This window comes from Perognathus longimembris, chromosome 8 (assembly GCF_023159225.1).
Source record: "Perognathus longimembris pacificus isolate PPM17 chromosome 8, ASM2315922v1, whole genome shotgun sequence".
NCBI lineage: Eukaryota > Metazoa > Chordata > Mammalia > Rodentia > Heteromyidae > Perognathus > Perognathus longimembris.
This window is the reverse complement of record NC_063168.1, coordinates 32688045-32710851: the sequence shown is the minus strand read 5'-3', so window position 1 is coordinate 32710851 and position 22807 is coordinate 32688045. Positions and strand designations below refer to the sequence as shown.

The 22807-nt window shown below is 41.4% G+C and overlaps 1 non-coding gene across 1 annotated transcript; it reads right to left on the bottom strand.

Annotated features, from left to right (window-relative positions):
- Window positions 1–21933: 21933 nt before the first annotated feature.
- On the bottom strand, window positions 21934–22058 carry LOC125356956. The gene has a single exon (XR_007211996.1). It is a non-coding gene; the product is annotated as a small nucleolar RNA SNORA40 (small nucleolar RNA).
- Window positions 22059–22807: the final 749 nt, after the last annotated feature.

Genomic DNA, 22807 nt, shown 5'->3' with positions numbered 1-22807 from the left:
CATAGTTTTCACTTTGTTTTTTTTTTTTTTTTTGCCAGTCCTGGGGCTTGAACTCAGGGCCTGAGCACTGTCCCTGGCTTCTTTTTGCTCAAGGGTAGCACTCTGCCACTTGAGCCACAGGGCCACTTCTGGCTTTTTCTACATATGTGATGCTGAGGAATCAAACCCAGGGCTTTATGCATATAAAGCATATATTTTTATTGTTTTCTAACCCTGAGGTTTGAACTTAAGGCTTGAGTGCTGCCCCTGGGCCTCTTTTAGTCAAGTCTGGCACTCTAAGACTGGAGACACAGTGCCACTTCCTGCTTTTTATGAATAGTTTATTGGAACTAAGAGGTTTATGGGCTTTTCTGCCTGGGGCTGGCTTTGAATCATGATCCTCAGATCTAAGCCTCCTTACTAGCTAGGATGACAAGTGTGAGCCAACAGTGCCTAGCTTTAATAAATATATGCATATATATCTAACCATAAACGTATATTATCCACTAAAATGATCACTTTTCAGGTCTTTGACTTTTTTTTGGCCAGTCCTGGGCCTTGGACTCAGGGCCTGAGCACTGTCCCTGGCTTCTTCCCGCTCAAGGCTAGCACTCTGCCACTTGAGCCACAGTGCCGCTTCTGGCCGTTTTCTGTATATGTGGTGCTGGGGAATCGAACCTAGGGCCTCGTGTATCCGAGGTAGGCACTCTTGCCACTAGGCTATATCCCCAGCCCCGGTCTTTGACTTTTTTATTTCTTCCCACTTTTATGATTTCTGGATTGTGATGATCACTCAGGAAGATGTGAATAACAAAAAAAATGCAATTTGCTTACAACAATACACCTCTAATTCTATCTAGTCAGAAAACTCTGAGGAACTAAGGCAGGAAATCCATGAGACTCTTATCTCCATTAAGTATCTAAAAAAGAAAAGCCAGAAGTGGAGCTGTGGCTCAACTTTTAGAGCACTAACCTTGAACGAAAAAAGCAAGAGACAGCACCCAGGTCCTGAGTTCAAGCCCCAGGTCCAGCATAAAAAAATAATTAGTTAATTCAAATACAAAGGAGCCTTTTCCTTTGCCATATATGTGGGCAGGGATACTGGAGCTTGAACTCAGAGCTGGGCACTGTCACTTAGCTTTTTTGCTGAAAACTGGTGCTCTACCACTTGAATCACTCCTGCTTAATTAGAAAAGAAGCTCATGGAATTTCCTTCGCTGGGCTGGATTCAAAGTATGATCATCAAGACTCAGCCTCCTGAGTCCTGAACTAGGATTACAAGTGTGAGCTACTGGCTCCTAGGTTTATTTTCTTCTTACTTTTTTCATAATTCAATAGCTTTCCATTGTAGTTAGTGGCCTTAACACTGGTTTAAGCACCACTGTGGACGTATTTTTTTATGTTTTCCTTTGTGTTAATTAATTCTATCTGGCTTTGTATTTCACTTGCTCTTCTTACATTTCAGCACCCAAATCAGCAGGCCTGTCATCGTTCCCTCAAGATAGCCAGTTTCCTTTTGCCATTGCTTAACCACATGATAAAGTCCATAAATCTTTCTTCATAAACCAGGCCCTCTCATTAACCATTTCTTTATTTAGCTCTGGGTTATTTCCAAGACTGTCAACATTGCTTGTTTAGGTATGTTCTCAAAATGCCTCCAACAGTGCTCATTTTCTCTTTGATAATATTTTACCTAAACTAAAGTAGGCATAAGGGGTTCACACCTGTAGCCCTATCTACTTAGGAGGCTGATATCTGAAGAGCATGGTTTGAATCTGTTGTGCCAAGTCGCAAGACCACCACCAAGAAGACCACCAAGACTCAGACATTCCAAAATGCAATAGCAAGGCAAGACTTTATTCAAGCAGGGCCGCGGCCCGGGCCTTGTCCTACCTACCAACACAGCGGAGGTTAGGAGGCAGCCTTGAGCTGCAATTATACAGAGCTTATAAAGGCCAAAGACAAAGTTACAGCAATCAGGTGTTTAAGCAAGCAAGATTATGGGTACAAATCTGATTGGCTCAGGGCTCGAGGCATTCTAGGGGCGGTTAGAGTTAAGCATTCCCAGTCATTAGAGTTCTTGACCGGCTGGGCCCTAATAAGCTTGTCCTGGGTTTGCTCACAGGGCCTGCTTATTTTCAGATTTACGTGGTAAAGTGGGGTTCGCGTGGTAAAGTGGGGCCTGACTTCAAAGTCTGGCACTTCATTTCCCCCCTTCTGCTAGGTAACTTGAGAACCAATTGTGGTTCTCCTTGCTTAGTCTGATTCGGACTGAGAATCGGTAGGGATAGATTGGTATTGTGCCCGCAATACCATAAAAACTCATAACAAATGCGACAGATAAAAACATAGTTTTACACCGAAGCCCCAATTCTGACCCTATTTATATTATAGCCAATTTGATTACATACCAACTTTACCATTTGCTACATACTAACTTTAGGGATTGTCTTTCTCGCTTTTAGTATGCCAAAACCTTTTAATCTAAAGGAAACATTTTTGTTTTCTCTCTAAAGTCTTTCCTTATATAGTTTTATAATCTGTGTCTTATAAAATTTGAAATATCCCCACTCACACCATCTTTTACTTCCTCACACCATCAGTGGCTTACTAGAACATTCTGTGACAATTTACTTTTTAAATTTCTTTCTTATCCAGAGGACACCCTTTCTCTATCCCTTTCTCCAAGGCTTTCTATACTAACCTTCCTCTTTACATTTCCTGGGGCTTCTTTGCTGCTAGAGTTTTAAACTGTCTACATTTTCTGATTTATCTCAACTACATCAAGGCAATTTACTGTGACTCCACACACAGGCTGCTCCTAAGAAGCCAGACCAGAATCAACTATCATAAGCCAACTATTCTATATCTATATTCTATATCATGAGCCAACTATTCTAGAGTAGATTTCTTCAGTTTCCAGTTCCTCTAAGTGCCTAAGGTTGGCCGGTGGCATCTGCAAAATCCACCCCCAGGAGGGCTCCATGAAGATGCCCCCAGCTAGTTTAAATCTCTGTCCAGTTACCTGGGTACCCGGCACACCTGATGGTAGTTACCTCCCTCTCTTCTCTGAGGTCACACCCTAATCCATCTGGACACATTTTAATACTCTTGGACATACCTCCACCACAGGCATTGCCTTGAAGTGACTCTCCAGCCAGTCATACATGCTTTAAATTTAGCAGCAGGCCAGTCTTCTTGAAAATTTCTTACAATAAGTTTTAGCACATCCAAAACACTTTCCAGCAGAAATCAGCTGTGTGTGATAAGAGTCTCATCTGAAGATGTAGATTCTTCCAGATGACTGTTGACTCTCTCCTTGATCCTCACTCAAATGCAATGGGCAGGTGCCGTGTTGTCAGGCAGCAGTGGCTCCCAGTGGTTCCAGTAGAATGTCATACCTTCTGGGTTACCTGCAACTTTCTCCATAGATTGGTTAGAGAAGCTTAACCTAAGTTAACCTAAAGACTAACTTTAGTCAAATTTCCTAGTATTTTCCTGATTCCTTCTTAAACACACTAGCTTTTGCAGGCTGGCACATTACTGAAATTCAAGACAGCTTCAGGCAATCAATGGCCCTTGGGTCATTTTGCCAGGGCAATAAGTTTAAATCAGATATTTCCAATGAGGCTAGGATTTTTTTTTTCTTTAAAGCCAACATAGGTGGCTTGGCCTGTAACCATTTCTCACAAGTGCAGTCTCTGTATACTGTTACCTCTGTTTTCCTCGCCTCTAGTTTATCCTCACTCATCTTTCCAAAAACAACCCTGGTCCCTTGGTCCTAAAAGGGGAGGCTGATGGGCGAAGATCATCCATCTTCTATAACTTCTTCAGGCTGACACAGGGGTTTTGACTTTACTTAGCCAGGAACCTATAACCTACTTTACCAAGGGGCTGCAGGATCAGATGTCCATTAGGAGCTTTACTCCAAACTGGAAATTACATTCAACATTTTAACTTTCAACTATACAAACTTCTTTTGGGGGTACCTCAGTGTAGCCTTTTAACATTCTAGTTTGTAAAAGCTTTTTCCTGACTGGCTGGGGAATTGATCTCTGATGACCTAAAAAAATTACCTTTGCAGGCCCTTAACAGATGTCAATAGGGACACAATCTCAGGTCTACAAGCTTTCTTTCCTGAACAGATGTATCAGCTTAAAATTCTTACTGCCAATCAGAGCTTTGAGTAGATGCGGGGGGTTGGGATTTTAAACTCTCCTCTCATTTGACAAACATACCCTTACTATTACAGATGACTGGCAAGTTCCTGCCCAATAGACACACATGGGCATTAGAAAGGCATGCTTATGAACTATTCTCCTAGGACTTCCCATCTTTGATTAACTTTTGAAAGGCCAAATGGGAGTGACTCTAGGATCTGACACCATCTCTGCCATCCAAACAGTGGCTTACTGCCTCTGGATGCTCTATCACTTTTGTCCCAGGAGGAGTGACTTTACTTGGACTCAGGGCCTGAGCACTGTCCCCCAGCTCTCCAGCTCAAGACTAGCACCCTACCACTTTGAGCTCCACATGACTCCGTTCCCAGCACTCTGCTGGCTGATTAGAGACAAGTCTCTCACAGGGACCTTTCTTTTGCCCGGGCTGACTTCAAACCGCAGATTTCAGATCAGTGAGTGTTACAAAAGGCCACTTTACTCCAATTAAAAGCAACAAGGTGGTCCACACAGTAGTAGTTTTTAAGCATGCTCTCTTACCTGGAACTTATTAAGGGCCAGTATTAGATCTTGACAAACTTGTAGGAATCACCTGTGCTTCTCTGTGGGCCTGCTGGAAACTGTTACAAAAAACCTACAAAGAAGCTGGAATGGCAATTAAACATTTTGGTAGCCATAATTCTCCTTTTCTCACTTTGCAATAATTATTTAGGACAATTTTACTTTCAAATTTCTTATCTAGAAATGTATTCTTGATTTCCAAAGCCTTTTTAACACTAACACAACACTTTAGCTTTTATCTGCATCGGAAAAACTGAAGCTCACAGGCATTCTGAAACCAGGTGCCACCCTTTGCCTACAGGCTGCTTGTTTCAAAAGAGCCTCTTTTTTTTTCTTCAGTCCCAGTTACTGCATGGCATGAAGACCTTTGAATTTTTCCTTAATGCAAAAATTACAATTAGAAATACTTATTCATTCATCTTTCCAATATATTCGTGAGAAACATTGGCCCATTTTGCCATTTCTTCCTCCATACAGAGGGTTAATGAGAGTTTACTTCTATCCCCATTAGTATATAATATATATACATATATATACATATATATTTTAAATCCAAATTTCTGACACTTAGCTCTGATTTTTTAAAATTTTAATTAAAGAACCCTGAGAAATCCTTTTTTAACTCTAGTACCTCTTTAAAACAATGCAATAATACCTTTAAAGCATTTAGTAATGCCCAAACTTGATAACCATTTGAATTTAAACTTAAACTTAGTTTTGCACCATACTGCAGTCTTGAACATTTTCACACTCACACATGCACACACACATACATATTCAAAAGATCTTAAAGCACGCTGAATAAGCATCAGCTGTACATTTTAAGACAAAAACCTTTAACAAATGATTTTAGCATTCTCCAGCCTCATTTTCCAGGGCTTGATAGTTTTAGTAAAACACTTTTAGTCTTAGTAAAACATTTTAGCATACCAAACAATTTTCTGCTTAAGAAGGCTGGGTGGGGGTCACCCTAGAGTTCTTTTTTGTGGACACTCTCACTGATTGACTTATTGTGGGCTGTCACCTGTACATCTTTCCAGTGAGCTAAAGTCAAGTCCAGGGGAGTGGAAGGAACGTTCCCCATCATCTGTTTGTCAGGCACAGCGCAAGAAAGAAACACACAAAAATAATCACAGGCACAAAGACCAGACAACACTTACAGACAGACTTAGGGAGCTGCAGTTTACAGGTTCGACTGTGTCTCTCCTGCCCCTGTGAGGAGGCAGACCACACGGTCTCACTGTGTCTCTCCTGCCCCTGTGAGGGGGCAGACCACACAGTCTTGAGGCTCTCTCTCTCTCATTCCTGTGTAGGAGCAGACCAGACAACCCTGAATATAGAGTGGACTGGATGGGTGACGGTAGAAGGGCCTCCCGGTCCAGTCCTTCAGGTTCATGGTGGTAGTGGGACGCCTGAGCCCCCTGTGGAGGGCTTGAGGTGTCCCCCAAGTCCTCCACAACTGCCCATACGAGTGTGTCCACTCCAGCTAGTCCTTCACTACCTACAGGTTCAGATTCAGGCGGCTGGCCAAAACAGAAAACAAAACTACAAATCACAGACACAGACACACAGAATGAACAGCGCTATTTTCTTACCTTCAGAATCTGGGGTCTCGTGGGTCTCTGGGGCCATCCTGGACGAGTCCCCAAATGTTGTGCCAAGTCGCAAGACCACCTCCAAGAAGACCACCGAGACTCAGACATTCCGAAATGTAATAGCAAGGCAAGACTATTCAAGCGGGGCCGCGGCCCAGGCCTTGTCCTACCCAGCAACACAGCACAAGTTAGGAGGGAGCCCTGAGCTGCGATTACACAGGGCTTATAAAAGCAAAAAACAAAGTTACAGCCATCAGGTGTTCAAGCAAGACAAAAAACAAAGTTACAGCTATCCGGTGTTCAAGCAAGCAAGATTAGGACACAGTTACAAATCTGATTGGCTCAGGGCTTGAGGCATTCTGGGAGCAGTCAGAGTTAAGCATTCCCAGTGGTTAGAGTTCTAGACCAGCTGGGCCCTAATAAGCTTGTCCTGGGTTTGCTCACAGGGCCTGCTTATCTCAGGTTCACGTGGTAAAATGGGGCCTGACTTCAAAGTCTGGCACTTCAAAACCAGCCCAGCAGAAAATTTCTTGATTCTCTTATTTCCAATTAATCAACACAAGGTCAGAAGTGAAACTGTGGCTCAAGTGATAGAGTGCCATCCTTGAGTGATAAAGTTCAGTTACAGTACTCAGATCTTGAGTTCAAGTCCCAGTACCAACACTCACTCTCTCTCTCTCTCTCTTTCTCTCTCTCTCACCTAAATTTGCACACATTTCTCCTGCTTCTCCCTGCTTGGGTTGGTACAAGTACCACACTTCACTATGTCTCTTCCCAAGAGATTGTGAGTTTTGCCAGATATTTGTTTATATATTTCATTTTTTTCCCATCTCACATTTCTGATTCATTTGGACCTTTCAAATCCATACTGCTGTAAATATCATGGCCATATATCAAACATTGCAACATATCGCAATTTATTCTTCCCAGCAACTGTCATTGGCATTCTGCTTCTCCTTTCTCAGATTATTAATAAATACTTACGATATAAACTATGGAGACCTGCTAAGAGACAAACCCTGCGAATTGCACAGAAGGACATTTTTGTCATTTCTTACCGATGGACATTTGGCCTCTCTCCATCTGCACAGCCAGGGAAATATCAAGGTTTCTGTGAGGCAGCACATTCAGGAAAATCATACAGCATGCTAAAGGTAATATTTTTCTCAGCCTGAATACAATGCAATTGTTTTCTTTATTTTTGTTTTGTTTTTTTCAAATTTTTATTATCAAACTGATGTACAGAGCGGTTACAGTTTCATACATTAGGCATTGGATACATTTCTTGTACTGTTTGTTACCTCGTCCCTCATACCTCCCTTCCTCCTCCCGCTTGCCCTTTCCCCCCATGAGATGTTCAGATCACTAACACCAAACAGTAAACAGTTTAGCAAGTATTGCTTTTGTAGTTGTTTGTCTTTTTTAAACCTGTGTCTCTCGATTTTGGTATTCCCTTCCAATTAACTAGTTCTAATACCAGTATACACAGTTTCCAATGTACTCAGCCAAGATTAGAGAGATAGTGTAGGTAGAACAACAGGAAGTTGATGCAAGAACATCATCAATAATAGAAGCTACAGATACACATGGGACATTGAAAGTAGTTACAACTGTGATATAACAATTGTTTGGAAAAGATGGATTTCATTTCACTAAGCACCATCTTAAGTGTTCATAAGGGTATAGCTATTGGGCTCCTGTGATCCTTTGCCGTGACTTGCCTAAACCTGTACTAATTATTCCCAATAAGAGAGACCATAGACTCCATGTTTCTATGGGTCTGGCTCACTTCACTTATTATAATTTTTTCCAAGTCCTTCCATTTCCTTACAAATGGGGCAATGTCATTCTTTTTGATAGAGGCATAAAATTCCATTGTGTATATGTGCCACATTTTCCTGATCCATTCGTCTACTGAGGGGCATCTGGGTTGGTTTCAGATTCTAGCTATGACAAATTGCGCTGTGATGAACATTGTTGTGATGGTGGCTTTACCGTGATTTTGTTTGTGGTCTTTTGGATAGACACCCAAAAGTGGGGCTACTGGGTCATTGGAGAGTTCAATATTTAGCCTTCTGAGGAATCTCCATACTGCTTGCCAGAGTGGCTGAACCAGTTTACATTCCCACCAACAATGATGTAGGGTTCCCTTTTGGCCATATACCTTCCAACAATTGTTATTGTTAGTTTTCTTGATATAGGACAATCTTACTGGGGTGAGATGAAATCTCAATGTTGTTTTGATTTGCATTTCTTTTATGGCCAGTGATGTAGAGCACTTTTTCATATGTCTCTTGGCCATTCTCCTTTCCTCATCAGAAAAGTCTCTTTGTAAGTCTTTAGCCCACGGTTTTGTTTTGGAGGAAGGTAATTTGTTTAGTTCTGCATATATTTTAGATATGAGGCCTTTGTCTATTGAATGGCCGGTAAAGATCTTCTCCCAGTCTGTGGGCTTTCTGTTTATCTTGCGAGCTATGTCCTTTGCCATGCAGAAGCTCTGCAGATTGATGCAGTCCTATTTGTCCAACCTTTCTTTGATTTGTAGCCTTTCTGGGTCTTTGTTAAGGAAATTCCGTGCTGCACCAAGGAGCCCAAGTGTTTCTCCTACTCCTTCCTTTAGTGTTTTCAGGGTGTCTGTTTTGATTTCGAGGTCTTTAATTCATTTGGAATTGATTTTGGTGCAGGGTGATATATAAGAATGTAGTTTTAGTTTGTTGCATGTACTGAACCAGTTTTGCCAGTACCATTTGTTAAAGAGGCTATCTTTCTTTCAAACTATTGTTTTAGCTCCTTTATCAAAGAAGAAGTAGGTGTAGTTCTGTAGGTTCCTTTCTGGGTCTTGAATTCTGTTCCATTGGTCTTCAGGCCTGTTCGGGTGCCAATACCAAGCTGTTTTTATTACCATAGCTTTATAATACAGCTTGAAGTTGGGTATTGTAATTCCTCCAGCACTGTTCTTTCTTCTTAGGATTGTTTTTGCTATTCTGGGTCTTTTATTTTTCCATATACATTTCTGGATTGCTTCCTATATTTCATTAAAAAATGGTGTTGGGATATTAATGGGTATTGCATTGAATTTGTAGATAGCCTTAGGCAATATTGCCATTTTGATTATATTAATCCTCCCAACCCAGGAGCATGGGAGGTTTTTCCATTTCCTTAGTTCTGACTTAAGTTCATTTTTCAACCTTTTAAAGTTCACATCAAAGAGGTCTTTCACTTCTTTGGTTAAGGTTCTTTCTAGTTATTTTATGTTTTTTGGGGCTAATGCAAAAGGAGTTGCTTTCCTGATTTCAGCCATGGTCTTCGGGTCGTCAGCACAGAGAAAAGTCGTTGATTTTTCAGGGTTTATTTTATATCCTGCAACTTTCCCAAAGTTTTGGATCAGCTCTAGTAGCTTGGGGGTAGAGTCTATAGGATTCCGTAGGTATAGGATCATGTCATCTTCGAAGAGAGAAAGTTTAACTTCATCTTTTCTTATTTGGATCCCCTTTATATTTTCTTCTTGCCTAATTGCTCTGGCTAGCAATTCTAGTACTATGTTAAAGAGCAGGGGAGAGAGTGGACATCCCTGCCTTGTTCCTGATTTTAAAGGGAATGGCTTTAGTTTTTCACCATTTAGAGTTATGCTTGCTGTTGGTTTCTCATAGACTGCCTTTATTATATTCAGGAGTGTTCCCTGGAATCCCAGTTTTCCAGGGCTTTCAGCATTAATAGGTGCTGGATTTTATCGAATGCCTTTCTGCATCCAGAGATATAACCATGTGGTTCTTTGCCTTGCTCCGGTTGATGTGGTAGATTACATTAATTGACTTGCATATATTAAACCAACTTTGCATACCTTTTTGATTGTGGTGTATGATTTTTTTGATGACCTGTTAAAGTTGATTGGCCAGAATTTTGTTGAGAATCTTTTCAAGTATGTTCATCAGGGATATCGGTATATAGTCCTCTTTCCGTGATGAGTCCCTGCCTGGTTTTGGGATGAGGGTTATACTGGCTTCATAGAATGTGCCTGGTAGTGATCATTCTCTTACAATTTCATTGAAGAGTTTGAGAACTATTGGTGTGAGTTCTGTTTTGAAGGCCTTGTAGAATTCTGCAGTGAATTCGTCTGGACCTGGGCTTTTCTTGGATGGGAGATCATTTTTTGCCGTTTCTATTTCAATACTGGATATGGGACTGTTTAGAAGCTTTATATCTTCATGGTTGAGTTTCGGGATATGATTTTTTTCTAGGAAATCATCCATTTCTTCCAAGTTCTTGAATTTGTTGGCATAAAGTTTTGCAAAATAGTCCCTTATTATTTTCTGAATTTCGGTTATTTCTGTGGTGATATTACCTGTTTCATCTCTCATCTTGTTTATTTGAGTGTGCTGCCTTCGTTTTTTGGTCAGGTTTGCTAGGGGTCTGTCTATCTTGTTGTTTTTTTCAAAGAACCAACTCTTTGTTTTGTTGATTCTTTCGATGTTTTTTTTTTTGTCACTAATTGATTTAATTCAGATTTGATTTTAATTATTTGCTTCTGTCTATTGACTTGGGGTTTGGCTTGTTGTTCTCTTTCAAGGAAATTGAGGTGCTTCCTTAAATTATTGAGTTGCTCTTTCTCCAGTTTGTTGGTGTATGCACTCAGAGATATAAATTTTCCTCTGAGTACTGCCTTTGCTGTGTCCCAAATGAGCTGGTACTTTGTGTCCTCATCTTGGTTGAATTCCATAAACATTTGAATTTCCGTTTTAATTTCTTCAATGACCCACTGATGGTTCAGCAGTGTGTTGTTTAGTTTCCATAAATTGTAGGATTTTCTGTGGTGGCTGTTTGAGTTTAGCTCTAATTTTATTCCATTGTGGTCTGAGAGAATGCAGGGAATGGTTTTGATACTTCTGAATTTGTACAGATTTTCTCTGTGCCCTAAGATGTGATCTATTTTGGAGAATGTTCCATGTGCTGCTGAAAAGAATGTGTATTCTGTTGTTGCTGGGTGGAATATTCTGTAGATGTGGGTGAAGTCTAGTTGGTCTATGTAATTATTTAATCCTGTGTTTTCTTTGTTCAGTTTTTGGCGTGTTGATTTGACCAGAGCTGATAGTGGAGTGTCCCCAACTATCAATGTGTTTGTGTCTATGAGTGTTTGTAGAGTCAGTAGTGTTTTTTTTTGATGAAGTTGGGTGCTCCTGCATTTGGTGTGTAGATATTTAGAATGTTTTTATCTTCCTGTAGGCGAGATCCCTTTATAGTATGTAGTAACCTTCTTTGTCTCTTCTTTCCTTTTTTAATTTGAAGTCAATTTTGTCTGATATTAGGATTGCAACTCCAGTCTGCTAATGGGGGCCATTTGCTTGATATATTTGATTGCAGCCTTTCACTTTTAGAAGATGTTTACTTTTGCTGGATTGATGTGTCTCTTGGAGGCAGCAGAAAGATGGATCTTGTTTTTTGATCCAACTTATGAGTCTATGTCGTTTGATTGGAGAATTAAGACCATTAATGTGGAGAGTTAGGATTGAGAGATGATCATTTGTTCCTTTTATTATCACTATCTTGTTAAAAGCTGTGTCTTCCCATTTCTTGATCTGATGTTTACTATTTAGGGTGCATTTCTCTGTCTGTATTGGGATCTTGATTATTTTCCCTGTATAGTACATGTTTGAGGATTTTCTGTAAAGCTGGTTTGGTGGAGATATATTGTTTCAGTTTTTCTTTACTGTGGACGACTTTTATTTGACCTTCCGCTATGAATGAGAGTTTGGCTGGGAAGAATATTCTTGGTTGGTAGTTATTTCTATTTAGTGTTTGGTATACCTCATTCCAGGCTCTCCTTCAATGCAATTGTTTTCTATACAACCCTGGTTCCTCTCTTCAGCATTAATAATCCCTCAATCTGACCTTGCTTAAGAAAGGTTTGGGATATGTAGGTTGGTTTTTGTTAACATTTTGTTCAGTTCAACGTCATTTTTTCTTGTCTCTCTCACCCTCTTTCCCCTCCCTCCCTCCTTCTCTCTCTCTCTCTCTCTCTTTCTTTCTTTCTTTGTTACCAGTCTTAGGGACTGAGCTCACGGCCTGGGCACTGAGCTTTTGTGTTCAAGGCTAATGCTCTACCACTTGAACCATAGCTCCTCTTTCAGGTCTTTGGTAGTTCATTAGGAGATCAGAGTCTCATGGACATTGCTGCTCAGGCTGGCTTTGAACATAAATCCTTAGGTCGCAACATCCTGAGCAGCTAGGATTTCATGTGTGAGTCACTAAGATGTTTAAGCACTGCTGTCTCTGAAGATTTAATTCCTTAACATGATGTGTTTTGGTTGTATCAAATGTATCACGTGACTAGGATGCCATTTACAGTGGTATAAATAGGCCAAAACTATGCAGAAGTAGGCACATAGTCTAAATACTATGCTGACGTACCTGGCATTGAGATGTGAGTCCCCTGCAATTGACAGATCAGAGCAGTCCCAGTTATGCTGATTAAATCAGCCTCACCCTCTGGCTGTTCTGCCGGCTTCTCTCCTACCACTTAAAGGGTTTCTTTGAGGTTGTTGCCCCCCCGATATTGGGCTTTGGCTCAGGGTTTCAGTGCTGTCCCTTGGCTTTGTCACTCATGGATAGCACTGCCACTGGAGCCATACCACCACTTCCAGCTTTTTGCTGGTTAATTGGAGGTTGAGTCTCATAGACCTTCTTCCTGGGGTGGTTGGCTTCAAACTGAGATTCTCACAACTCAGCCTCCTGAGCAGCTAGAATGCCAGGCATGAGCCAGCAGTATCTGGCCAAATTAATTTTTAAAGGCTATGTTTAGAACAAATTTATTTGTAGAAGATAGCCAAGCTTCTTTATAATAGATAAACTAGTATTTGTAGCTACTCTGCTTTACCTAGTCCAATACCACTCTTTTGAGAAAGCAAACTCCTCAGTATCAGAGATAGGTTCTGCTCCACTTTTGATGGCTATGAGGTGGCTCCTTGAACACACACACACACACACACACACAATAAGATCTTAGAATCCTGGATTGCAGAGAAAAAGGGACCTCAGAGATAATATCAATCCAATCCATTTATTTTACAAATGTGCTAACTACATTTCCTAACATTTTCTTAAGAGTAATATGGAGGAGGAATGGAGAAAGAAGGGTGGGCAAACACAGACATAATATTCCATGTGCATATGTGATAATGCAACCACATACCTTGAGGAGATGGGTGGGGTTGGGATGATGGCAGAGAATGATGGAAAAAGTGACATGATGAAGGTACATCAGACTCACAAACTTATCTGTTGAACTGATATCCCTTTGTAGAACTACTTAAAGATAATTTTGTACACATGCATATGCATGTGCATACCCATGTGCACACACTGGTCCTGGGCTTGAACTCAGGGCTCTGGGCTATATCTTGGGCTTTTATGCTCAAGACTAGAGCTGGAACACTTGAGCCACACCTCTACTTTCAGTATTTCTTATTTTTTTAGTGGATATTCTGTCTATAGTTAAAATTAATATGTAACAAGCAGTAGAATTAGGCTCAATCATATTACCTTATAATTTATTACTGGAGAGACATTAGTAGACATAACATACACCTATATAAGCACATTCTTTTACCTTGGGGGCTAGAATAAACTATAGAAGGGAGTAAAGAATATTTTCTAAAATGCAAATATTTTTCCTATAACTCTATTCTTAAATACACAATCCTTGAACACTTCAAGAAGAAGCATGAGAGACAGAGGATGATGAATATTCTAATTAGGCAACATTATGATCTGACTGCTAAAGATTATTAAGGAACTGGGGAAGAGAACACCAAACATCCATTTAATAAGATATTTTCAAACCTTAGGTCACGAGTTATAAGCTGGTTCAAAATCAACTTAATGAGCCAGGCACTGGTGCCTCATTCCTATAATCCCAGCTACTGAGATGGTTGAGATATGAGCATTGAGGCTCAAAGACAGCCAGGGTTGAAGAGCAAAAAACCATAAGTAGAACTACGGCTCAAGTAGTGGATAGCCAGCCTTGATTGGAAAAGTTAAGGGACAGAACACAGGCCCTGAGTTCAAGCCCCAGTACCAGCACAAAAAGGAAATCAATTTAATGTATTACAATAAGTATTTTTAAACAAAATTAGAACGAAATAAGAAATTATCTGGATGCATTCCATTTAGTAAGAAGGAAAGCATTACATAAAAGTTCATTGTCAACTAGGTGTTAATAGCTAATGCCTACAATAGCTACTCAGGAGGCATGGCCCCATGCCTCTGCCTCTGCCCCTTACTGGAATCTCTAGCATGGAAGTCAGGTCATCAAAGCTGGATGTAGTGAAACTTGCCAGATTCCAGAGGCAGGATCAAGACAATCACCTCACTGGCGCATGAACAGACTCAACTAGATGTTCTCTGATGTCAGCTCCATTTCTGATCGTGTAAAATATCAGGTTCATACCAGTTGTACATCCCTCTACAGGACTTCATACTCTTTTTTCTTAACTTACCTGTTGCAATTAACTGCTGTTTCTTTTGAGGCACTGAGAAAGTTTCCTACATCATTGTGCCTACTGGCTTGCACATCACATCTCAATTAACCTTCTCAGCATTTCTCCACCACTATGACACTGAAAAGTGTTGACTTTTTTGTCTCCCACACAGGTCCTGACAGTCAACAAGCATTCATATGGAAGTGCTGGGGGAAAGAATGAATCATAAACGGCTTTGCCAGAATTGTGACAAGAACTACTCTTGTTTGGCCCTACATTTGAGAGGGTAAACAGAAGTTGAAGCACAGAAGTAAAGGGTAGAATTGTCAGTAGATGTGTTTTTCTCTAAGAGAAATACTCTGGCTGCCTGTGAACCACAGCTCAGAGATCTTGTCCTCTTGTGTCCTAGAGGACATGGATGACCACTCATTAATGGTGCTCTTATAATAGACACGTGGGAGGAGCCAATGGTCTCCACAATGGCATAGCTCAGAGGCAACATCTGGTAACAGCTTGGAAGAATGGTTGTCATTTTCATGAATGGACCATGAAAGAACACGCCAGTGAGCTAATATGTACTCTCAAAAAGCAATAGCTACCCATGCACCAATGGCTCATGCCTATCATCCTAGCTACCCAGGAAGCTGTGATCTGAGAACTGTGTTTCAAAATCAGCCTTGGCAGGAAAGTATGAGACATTATCTTAAATTAGCTACCAAAAAGCTGCAAGTGGAGCTCAAGTGGTAGAGAGCCAGCCTTGAGCAAAGGAAGCTCCAAGGACAGGACCTACATCCTGAGTTTGAACTCTAGTACTGGCACACAGAAACACACACACACACACACACACACACACACACACACACACACACACAGAAATAATGGATTGTTAACCATCCACTTGAGTGAAGTTGTTGCCTTGCACCAAGAAATCCCCAAATGAATAGAGGAAGATAAAAGATTTTTTTAAAGATGTTGAGAGATGGAGAAGATGACATGTTTGAACAACTTTGCCACCCTGTCCTTATACCAAATGGGGACATGGGTGGGTTGATGGATTTCAAGAAGGAGCATGGATGGCATGTATTATTTTTCATGAGGACTACTGAGGCTGGCAAGCAAGCACACACTACAGGTTGTAGAAGCTGTCTCAAGCAGGCAATTGTGCTCCTGTGCACAGAAGTCAGAAGAACTGGGGCCAAGAGTCTGAATTCAGAAAAGAATCACCGGGCAATTAGGTAGAGAGGAGTATGTGTTGCTGAAATACAGAAAGGTGTGTGTGTGTGTGTGTGTGTGTGTGTGTGTGTGTGTGTGTGTGTGTGTATGCCTTCATTCCCAAAGCCTGCCACTAGATGGCGATGTTGGTCAGTGCATGAGTCAACACTAACTTCCCAGAGAACCTCCCCTTGGGTGGAGTTGAAAATGTTATTTCACAGATGAGAAGATTGGGGGGGGGGCGGGTGAGAGGCAAAACAACTGAGTCCAAGATCAACACTGACAGGCATTGCTTCATTCTCCCTGGTCTTACATCTTTAGGGATGATGCAGCTACTCTTGGAGTTATGTGTAACATCTCTCCCATCTACCTAAAAACAACAGATGCTGGTGTGAGGTAGATCAGTGGCTCTGAATGCAGGAAGAGGTAAAAGACCTTGGATGGTAGACACCATAGCTCCCTGTGGCCCATGAGACCAAGTAGGAATGCTGGCTTATGGTTTGAGTGGCATGGAATCCCTAATGCTGCAGAGAGCTCCCATACTTTTTCCTAGTTCCTATGTTATTCCTTGTCATGGTGCTTTTCCTATCTGCAAACCCATGACTGTAGCAGGCATTACTTCCTTGAGAAGCATCTTCTGAGTCAGGTAGGGAGGTTTGATGACTTTTGACTTTTAACCTAACTTCTACTGTTAAGAATTTAGGTGAGCAATGGTGTGCAGCCCTGGGATGCAGAAATGTCCCCATAGCCTCTCTCATCCCCCACTAAATTAATCAGGACTCTCTTGCTTGTGACAGGAAGTTAATTAAATCAAATAGGAAATGCCACAGGCTTTAGGGAGTCTGTGGGCACAGCTGGTAATATGCGGGTGAGTGTAGATCATGTGACATATTCTGGAATATTTTTGTGTATTTCTTGACTGCTTGCATGGTGAATTCCATTTCTAATGAGAGATTAATTCTTCTTCTGATGAAGAATAGGGCTTCTGGCTAATTTTTGCTCATCTCTTAACATAAGCTTTTATTATCATCTGATTACTGCCAGGGAAATCATTACTATAGCTCTGATGGGTCTATGTTGGGTCAGGCACCCACCTTAGAGCCTGTGATGGATAATCTCCTACTCAAATTGCAGGATTAGAAGATAATCTTTTTAAATAAAGAAAGTCTTAGCAAGAGAAGATTATAATTGGGGGTTGGAAGGGGATCATTGCCTAGCAACAAAGAATGTCCATTTCTGTGCTCCTATGGTTCCTGAAAGACATTATTCATAACTTAAAGCCACATGTTAGCTAGACACCAGTAGTTCACACCTGTAATCCTAACCACTCAGGAGGCTGCCATCTGAGGATCACAGTTCAAAGCCAACCCTGGGCAAGAAAATCTGTGAGAGGGCTGGGAATATGGCCTAGTGGCAAGAGTGCTTGCCTTGTAGACATGAAGCCCTGGGTTCGATTCCCCAGCGCCACATATATAGAAAGTGGCCAGAAGTGGCACTGTGGCTCAAGTGGCAGAGTGCTAGCCTTGAGCAAAAGGAAGTCAGGGACAGTGCTCAGGCCCTGAGTCCAAGGCCCAGGACTGGCAAAACAACAACAACAACAAAAAAGAAAGTCTGTGAGATTCATCTCCAATCAACCACCATAAAACTGGAAGTGATGCTGTGGCTCACAGTGGTAGAGACCTGCCTGGCGGGCTTCCCTTTGGGTAGATGACAGCTGCTTTCTGTGTGATGAGTAGCCGTAGGGCAGTGGGGCAAATTGATTAAAATATTCTGTCCTCCTCTTCATTTGCCCAGTTTGGCTTTCACAGTGAATTTCAAGATGATGGCCTTTACTTGTGGTTATGATTAAATGGAGAAAGAGCTGGCCAGTAGTGTTCAAAGGGAAACCCCAGAGGTTTCTTCCTGGGGCCTACTGCTTATTTAAAAAAAAAAACCATAAATTCCTGAAACTAGAGAAATGTTGGCTTTAGAAGCTTCTTAAATGGATAGAATAAAACACCACCCCACCCCCATCCCCATTTTATTTTCCAAATCATCCCCAGTCTATAGAAAGACATGGCTAACTAGAGGAAGTACACACTCAAGGAACCCAGTGCCCATCATTCAGCTCTCCATATGGGGGCCACCTGAGCACTCCCCTCTAATTTTCTTTCAGAACTCTAAGTTCCAGTAACCAACACTTCTCTACTTTGTTTCCAAGGGAAAATGAAACACCCTCCTTTTTGCTTGGAGAAAATTAAAATTCAAGGGTAAGTAAAGGCAGTCATTTTCTTCTGTTCCCTCGCCCCCCTCACAGTATCACTGCATTTTGTTCCCTGTCCAGTGCTCTCCCCATGTCCCCGGCCCCCTCTCCATCCTGGGGTGGGGGCATCTGGCAGCTACATCACCAGGGATTCCATCCTCAGTGATTTCTCATCAGGCACATCAGGCCAAGAGCTACCACCAGGAGGGTGGCACATGGGAAGGGAAGCTGGATTACCTTTTCTGTGTTTTCAGTATTTCTGGCAGTGATTGGTGTATATGTCCTGGCTTAGACCAAGGCTGGGGTCTCCCTCTAGGGGTGTCCCTATTGAAGGATATTACCAGATTTTTAATCATGCTAACTTTGGGTGGCTCACAACTTTGCTTTCTCTCAATTCTGTCCATACCTTCAAAATCCCTCCTGTCATGTCATTCATATTTGAAGAGTTTTGAATTGCACCATCTTTTCTATAACAATCTCAACTGCGTGACTTCACACTACCCAGCAAACAGGCAGAATGGGGAGAGTGAGCTCCTTTCCAATGGTTGTTGTCTGTGATGTTTTTCACTGAGATGGAGTGGATTCTTCTAGCCCCTGTGCATTTACTCCCAACTTTGAGTCTCAACTTTTCTACTCTGTTGAATGGCATCATTCCAGAAGACCTGTGGATACCATGCCCCTAGGCCCATGTTGTCTAGTTACAGTGATAGCATTTCCTAAACAGTAGTGATGTTGTTAGAACATAGCATGTGTTACAGTTTCTAGATCCACATTGCTTCTCCCAGCTGCTGATGCTAATACAGATGAATTGTTACCCAATGATATCAATGTACACAAGAAAGCTAAAAAAAATCTGGGTGTGAGTTTCATGGAGATAACTAATGTGGCCATTAATAATGCTTTTTACTAATACTCACCAACCTTTCCCATTCCAGACACAGAAAAAGACTGTCTTACTTGATGTCTTGTGGTTGGTGGGGTCACATAATCAATTCAGCCAGCACACAATGAGTGAAAATGGCTGGAAAAGTGTATTTCTTGGCAAAGCTGAGCACTTAGTTTTGCTGGAAGGTAAGGGAGAGAATTGTGAAAAGGAGTGACCTTGATCAAGAGGCATTACATTCACAAACCACCAGGTTGCATGGAAATTCCTTTGTACAAATACTTAAAGAGGATAACACAAGGATGCTTTCTTCTTGCCATTATCACTTCCCAAGTTCAAAGTGGTGGCTACTTTGCCAGTCCAGGCACCCTGGAAGTAAAGACAGGAATACACCAGTCAACCCTTTGAGGGCTTGAAACATGAGAAATAAACCTGTGGACATTGTGCATAGCTGCAGCAGAAACCATCAATCCTGATAACATTAAGATGACATAGCAGAAGCTCAATGAACTCACTGATCTTTACTGGAAGAAGTCCTAACTAGAGAAACAACAGTGCATGTCTGTGTTATTGCCCAATATATTTCCTCTTCACTTATCCCTGGCATGCAGTTGTGTACATACAGGTGCCAGAATGACCAGTATTTTTGTATATTAATAAATATCTCATGGATAGGGACTGGAACCTAGAAAGACCAAGGCACAGTTAGAGGCCTGTTAATTCTGTCTCCATCCCAATGCTACAATCTCTAGGTGGTAAATGGAGGCTGAAAGTCAAATGGCTCACTGATGGTCAATGGTGTAATCACTCATGCTGATAAGACGCAAGAGTGATGCAAACAGGATTAGATTAGCTAGCCTCCAGATAGCCAAACAGATCCCTGCTTTTCCAGAATTGCCACATGAGATGGGGCATAGAAGCTCCATCTGTCTTCCCATGTGCCTCATCCTGTGCATCTCTCCCATCTGGTTCTTTGTCTGTACTCTTCACAATGCCCTTTGTAATAAATGCACAAGCACAAGTAAGGTGTTTCCTTGAGGTTTCTGAGGTGCTGTCCAAGGTGTTGGATCATGTGAGGTAAATCAAATTTCAAATAGCACTGAGCCCCTCAAAGGAAAAGGGTAGAGAGAATAGTTTTACCCTTAGCAGAACACATTCAGGTAGCCATGAAGGTGGCTTAGAAAAAAATCTGGAAAACTTTGAAGAAATTCTTAAAGATTGGCAAGTGGCTCAAGCTTGCAATCACTGCCCCCACCTCACTAAGGCACAAGTGTACTTTGCACTCAGGTTCTTGGTCAAGGACTTTCATTAATTGGGCCCAAGAAAGGTGAATGACAAAAGAAATATCAGGCTTGAAGGCAATGCAACTGGAGGCCAGGCACAAAGAATGTACCCTCATTCTTCGCTGCATTCCTCTAGCAGGCAATTCTTCCCTTCTCTCTATTCCCCCTACCCGCCCTTTTTGCTTTCCTGTATTCTGACCCTAGCACCCATGAATAACAAGTAGACATGAAGAATTTCTTATTAATATTATGATGGCTGAGTTTCTGTGAAAACAACAACAACATGTTAGATCCATGAGAGCCAGGCACAACATAAAAACCAGAAGGCTTGTGAGAGATGGAAAGCAATGTAAGTACAGGACCAACAAAACTCAAGACCCAACTGAGCCTCTGCCTCAATGGCTCACTAACTACAGGTAATCCTTTCTGAGGATAACCAAGGCTTCTCAGTCTTTACTGCTCCTAGGAGCTGGTGCTCAGAAGTTAACAGATAGGATAACCTACTGTAAAGTGGAAAAAATCTGATGTCTGGGTGATATAGCTCAGCCTCCTTCCAGAAACAGGAGAATACAGTGCTACCTATCAGTCTTGGAAAAGACCAAAACTTGAAGTATAGTAGAAAACTATGGTTATCACTTGCACATCATGATGAAAATAGAAAAAAAATCAGCTATTTTACGTCAGGGACAGTATTGCAAGAAGGCAATAGGGGGGCTGGGGATATGGCCTAGGGCAAAAAATGCTTGCCTTGTGTACATGAAGCCCTGGGTTCAATTCCCCAGCAGCACATATACAGAAATTGGCCAGAAGTGGCGCTGTGGCTCAAGTGACAGAGTGCTAGCCTTGAGCAAAGAGAGGCCAGGGACAGGGCTCAGGCTCTGAGTCCAAGGCCCAGGACTGGTTAAAAAAAAAAAAAAAAGAAAGAAGAAGGCAATTGGAAGGCTGAGGACATTCAAAAAATGAACCAATTTTCAAACCTCCAAGAACACAGACAGAATGTCAAGCACAGGGTCCTATAGAATCAATACAATCCCAGGCTTCAGAGGTTTTGCATCCTCTAGTAATTCAATTTGTTCTAGAAGTTATATGCGATACAGAGGATTAAAATCAGCTGAAATCAAGCGATGCATGTTCCACCAAAATGGTGGATGAAATGGCACAGAAGAACCCTGAAGAAATTCAAGTAAGTCTGATCTCACACACATCCCTGCTCCTGCCCTGCTCTACTGAGCAGTGATATATGAATCACTAACAGATTATTCAAATATGGAAGGGGATTCCAACACAGATACTACTTCATAAAAACGGTATCAATTCCACATCCAAGACATGGATATGAGAATAAAGTAGCTCCTGCTCTATGAAGTTAGAAAGGTTAGGGTAAGATAGAAAAAAAATCTTTTGGTGTGTAGAGAAGCACATCATTAGAAAAATTCTTAATTTTTTTGGCTTTTACATCATCTTTATTCATAGAGCCAACCTATATGAGTTAAAAAAAAAACCACATTGCCAACTGTTGTAGGAATAATATTCCTTCTTACAAGTACCCAAATCTCATAGTCAGCAGTGAATTCTGGGTTGTAAAAGAGGATTTCCTGTTTGCACCTGTCTGTACAATTCTTAATTATTATCAGAATAGAGAAGAGATGTCATAAATGAGGAAAAAAATATTTGTGTTGAGGTATAGAGCTCAGAGTTTTGTGCCTGATGAGTGAGCACACTGCCTCTAAGCTAAATCCCCAGCTCTGCACTGTATTAGTACACATATTTAAATGACATACTGAGCTCCTATAAGAGATAACCAATAGGCAACTTATAAATAGACTTTTACAAAGGCAGCCAGTGAACAAGACACTAATAATCCAGGCATGGAACTTAAGGTTATCTCTTGTGTGATAAAAATCAATCACATTTAATGGTGAGTCATTGAAAGCATCTTAATTTAAAAGCCACAGATTGGTTTACTCTGTTGGTCTAAGTCTCTATACAAAAGGCTAATGTGGAAAGGGATCCCTCACAATGTTGGCCATGTAAAGGAAAAACACATCGGACAGTGCCGTGACCCAGGGTGGGAAACTGGTATGTCCCATAGCGACAAGAGAAGAATAGCCTAACTAACCTCCTTTGTATTTCTGATCTCTAGCTAGCATCCCAGAGCCCAGGTTGAATGCAGGGTAACAAACAAGGTGGAAGAAAGGGAGAGCATCTGCAGATGTGGACAGAAGATCCTGCAGGAAGGATGGGCTGTGAGAGGTTTCAGACACCACTGGTGGGAGTGTATATTGCCCACATGTGTGGTAACATGACTGGGTAGTTTCTAGTCAAACATAGGTCCACTTGCTCAGAAAATACCTGTATGTTCACTATGCATAACCAACTACTCGTGCCACATTCTTCTTT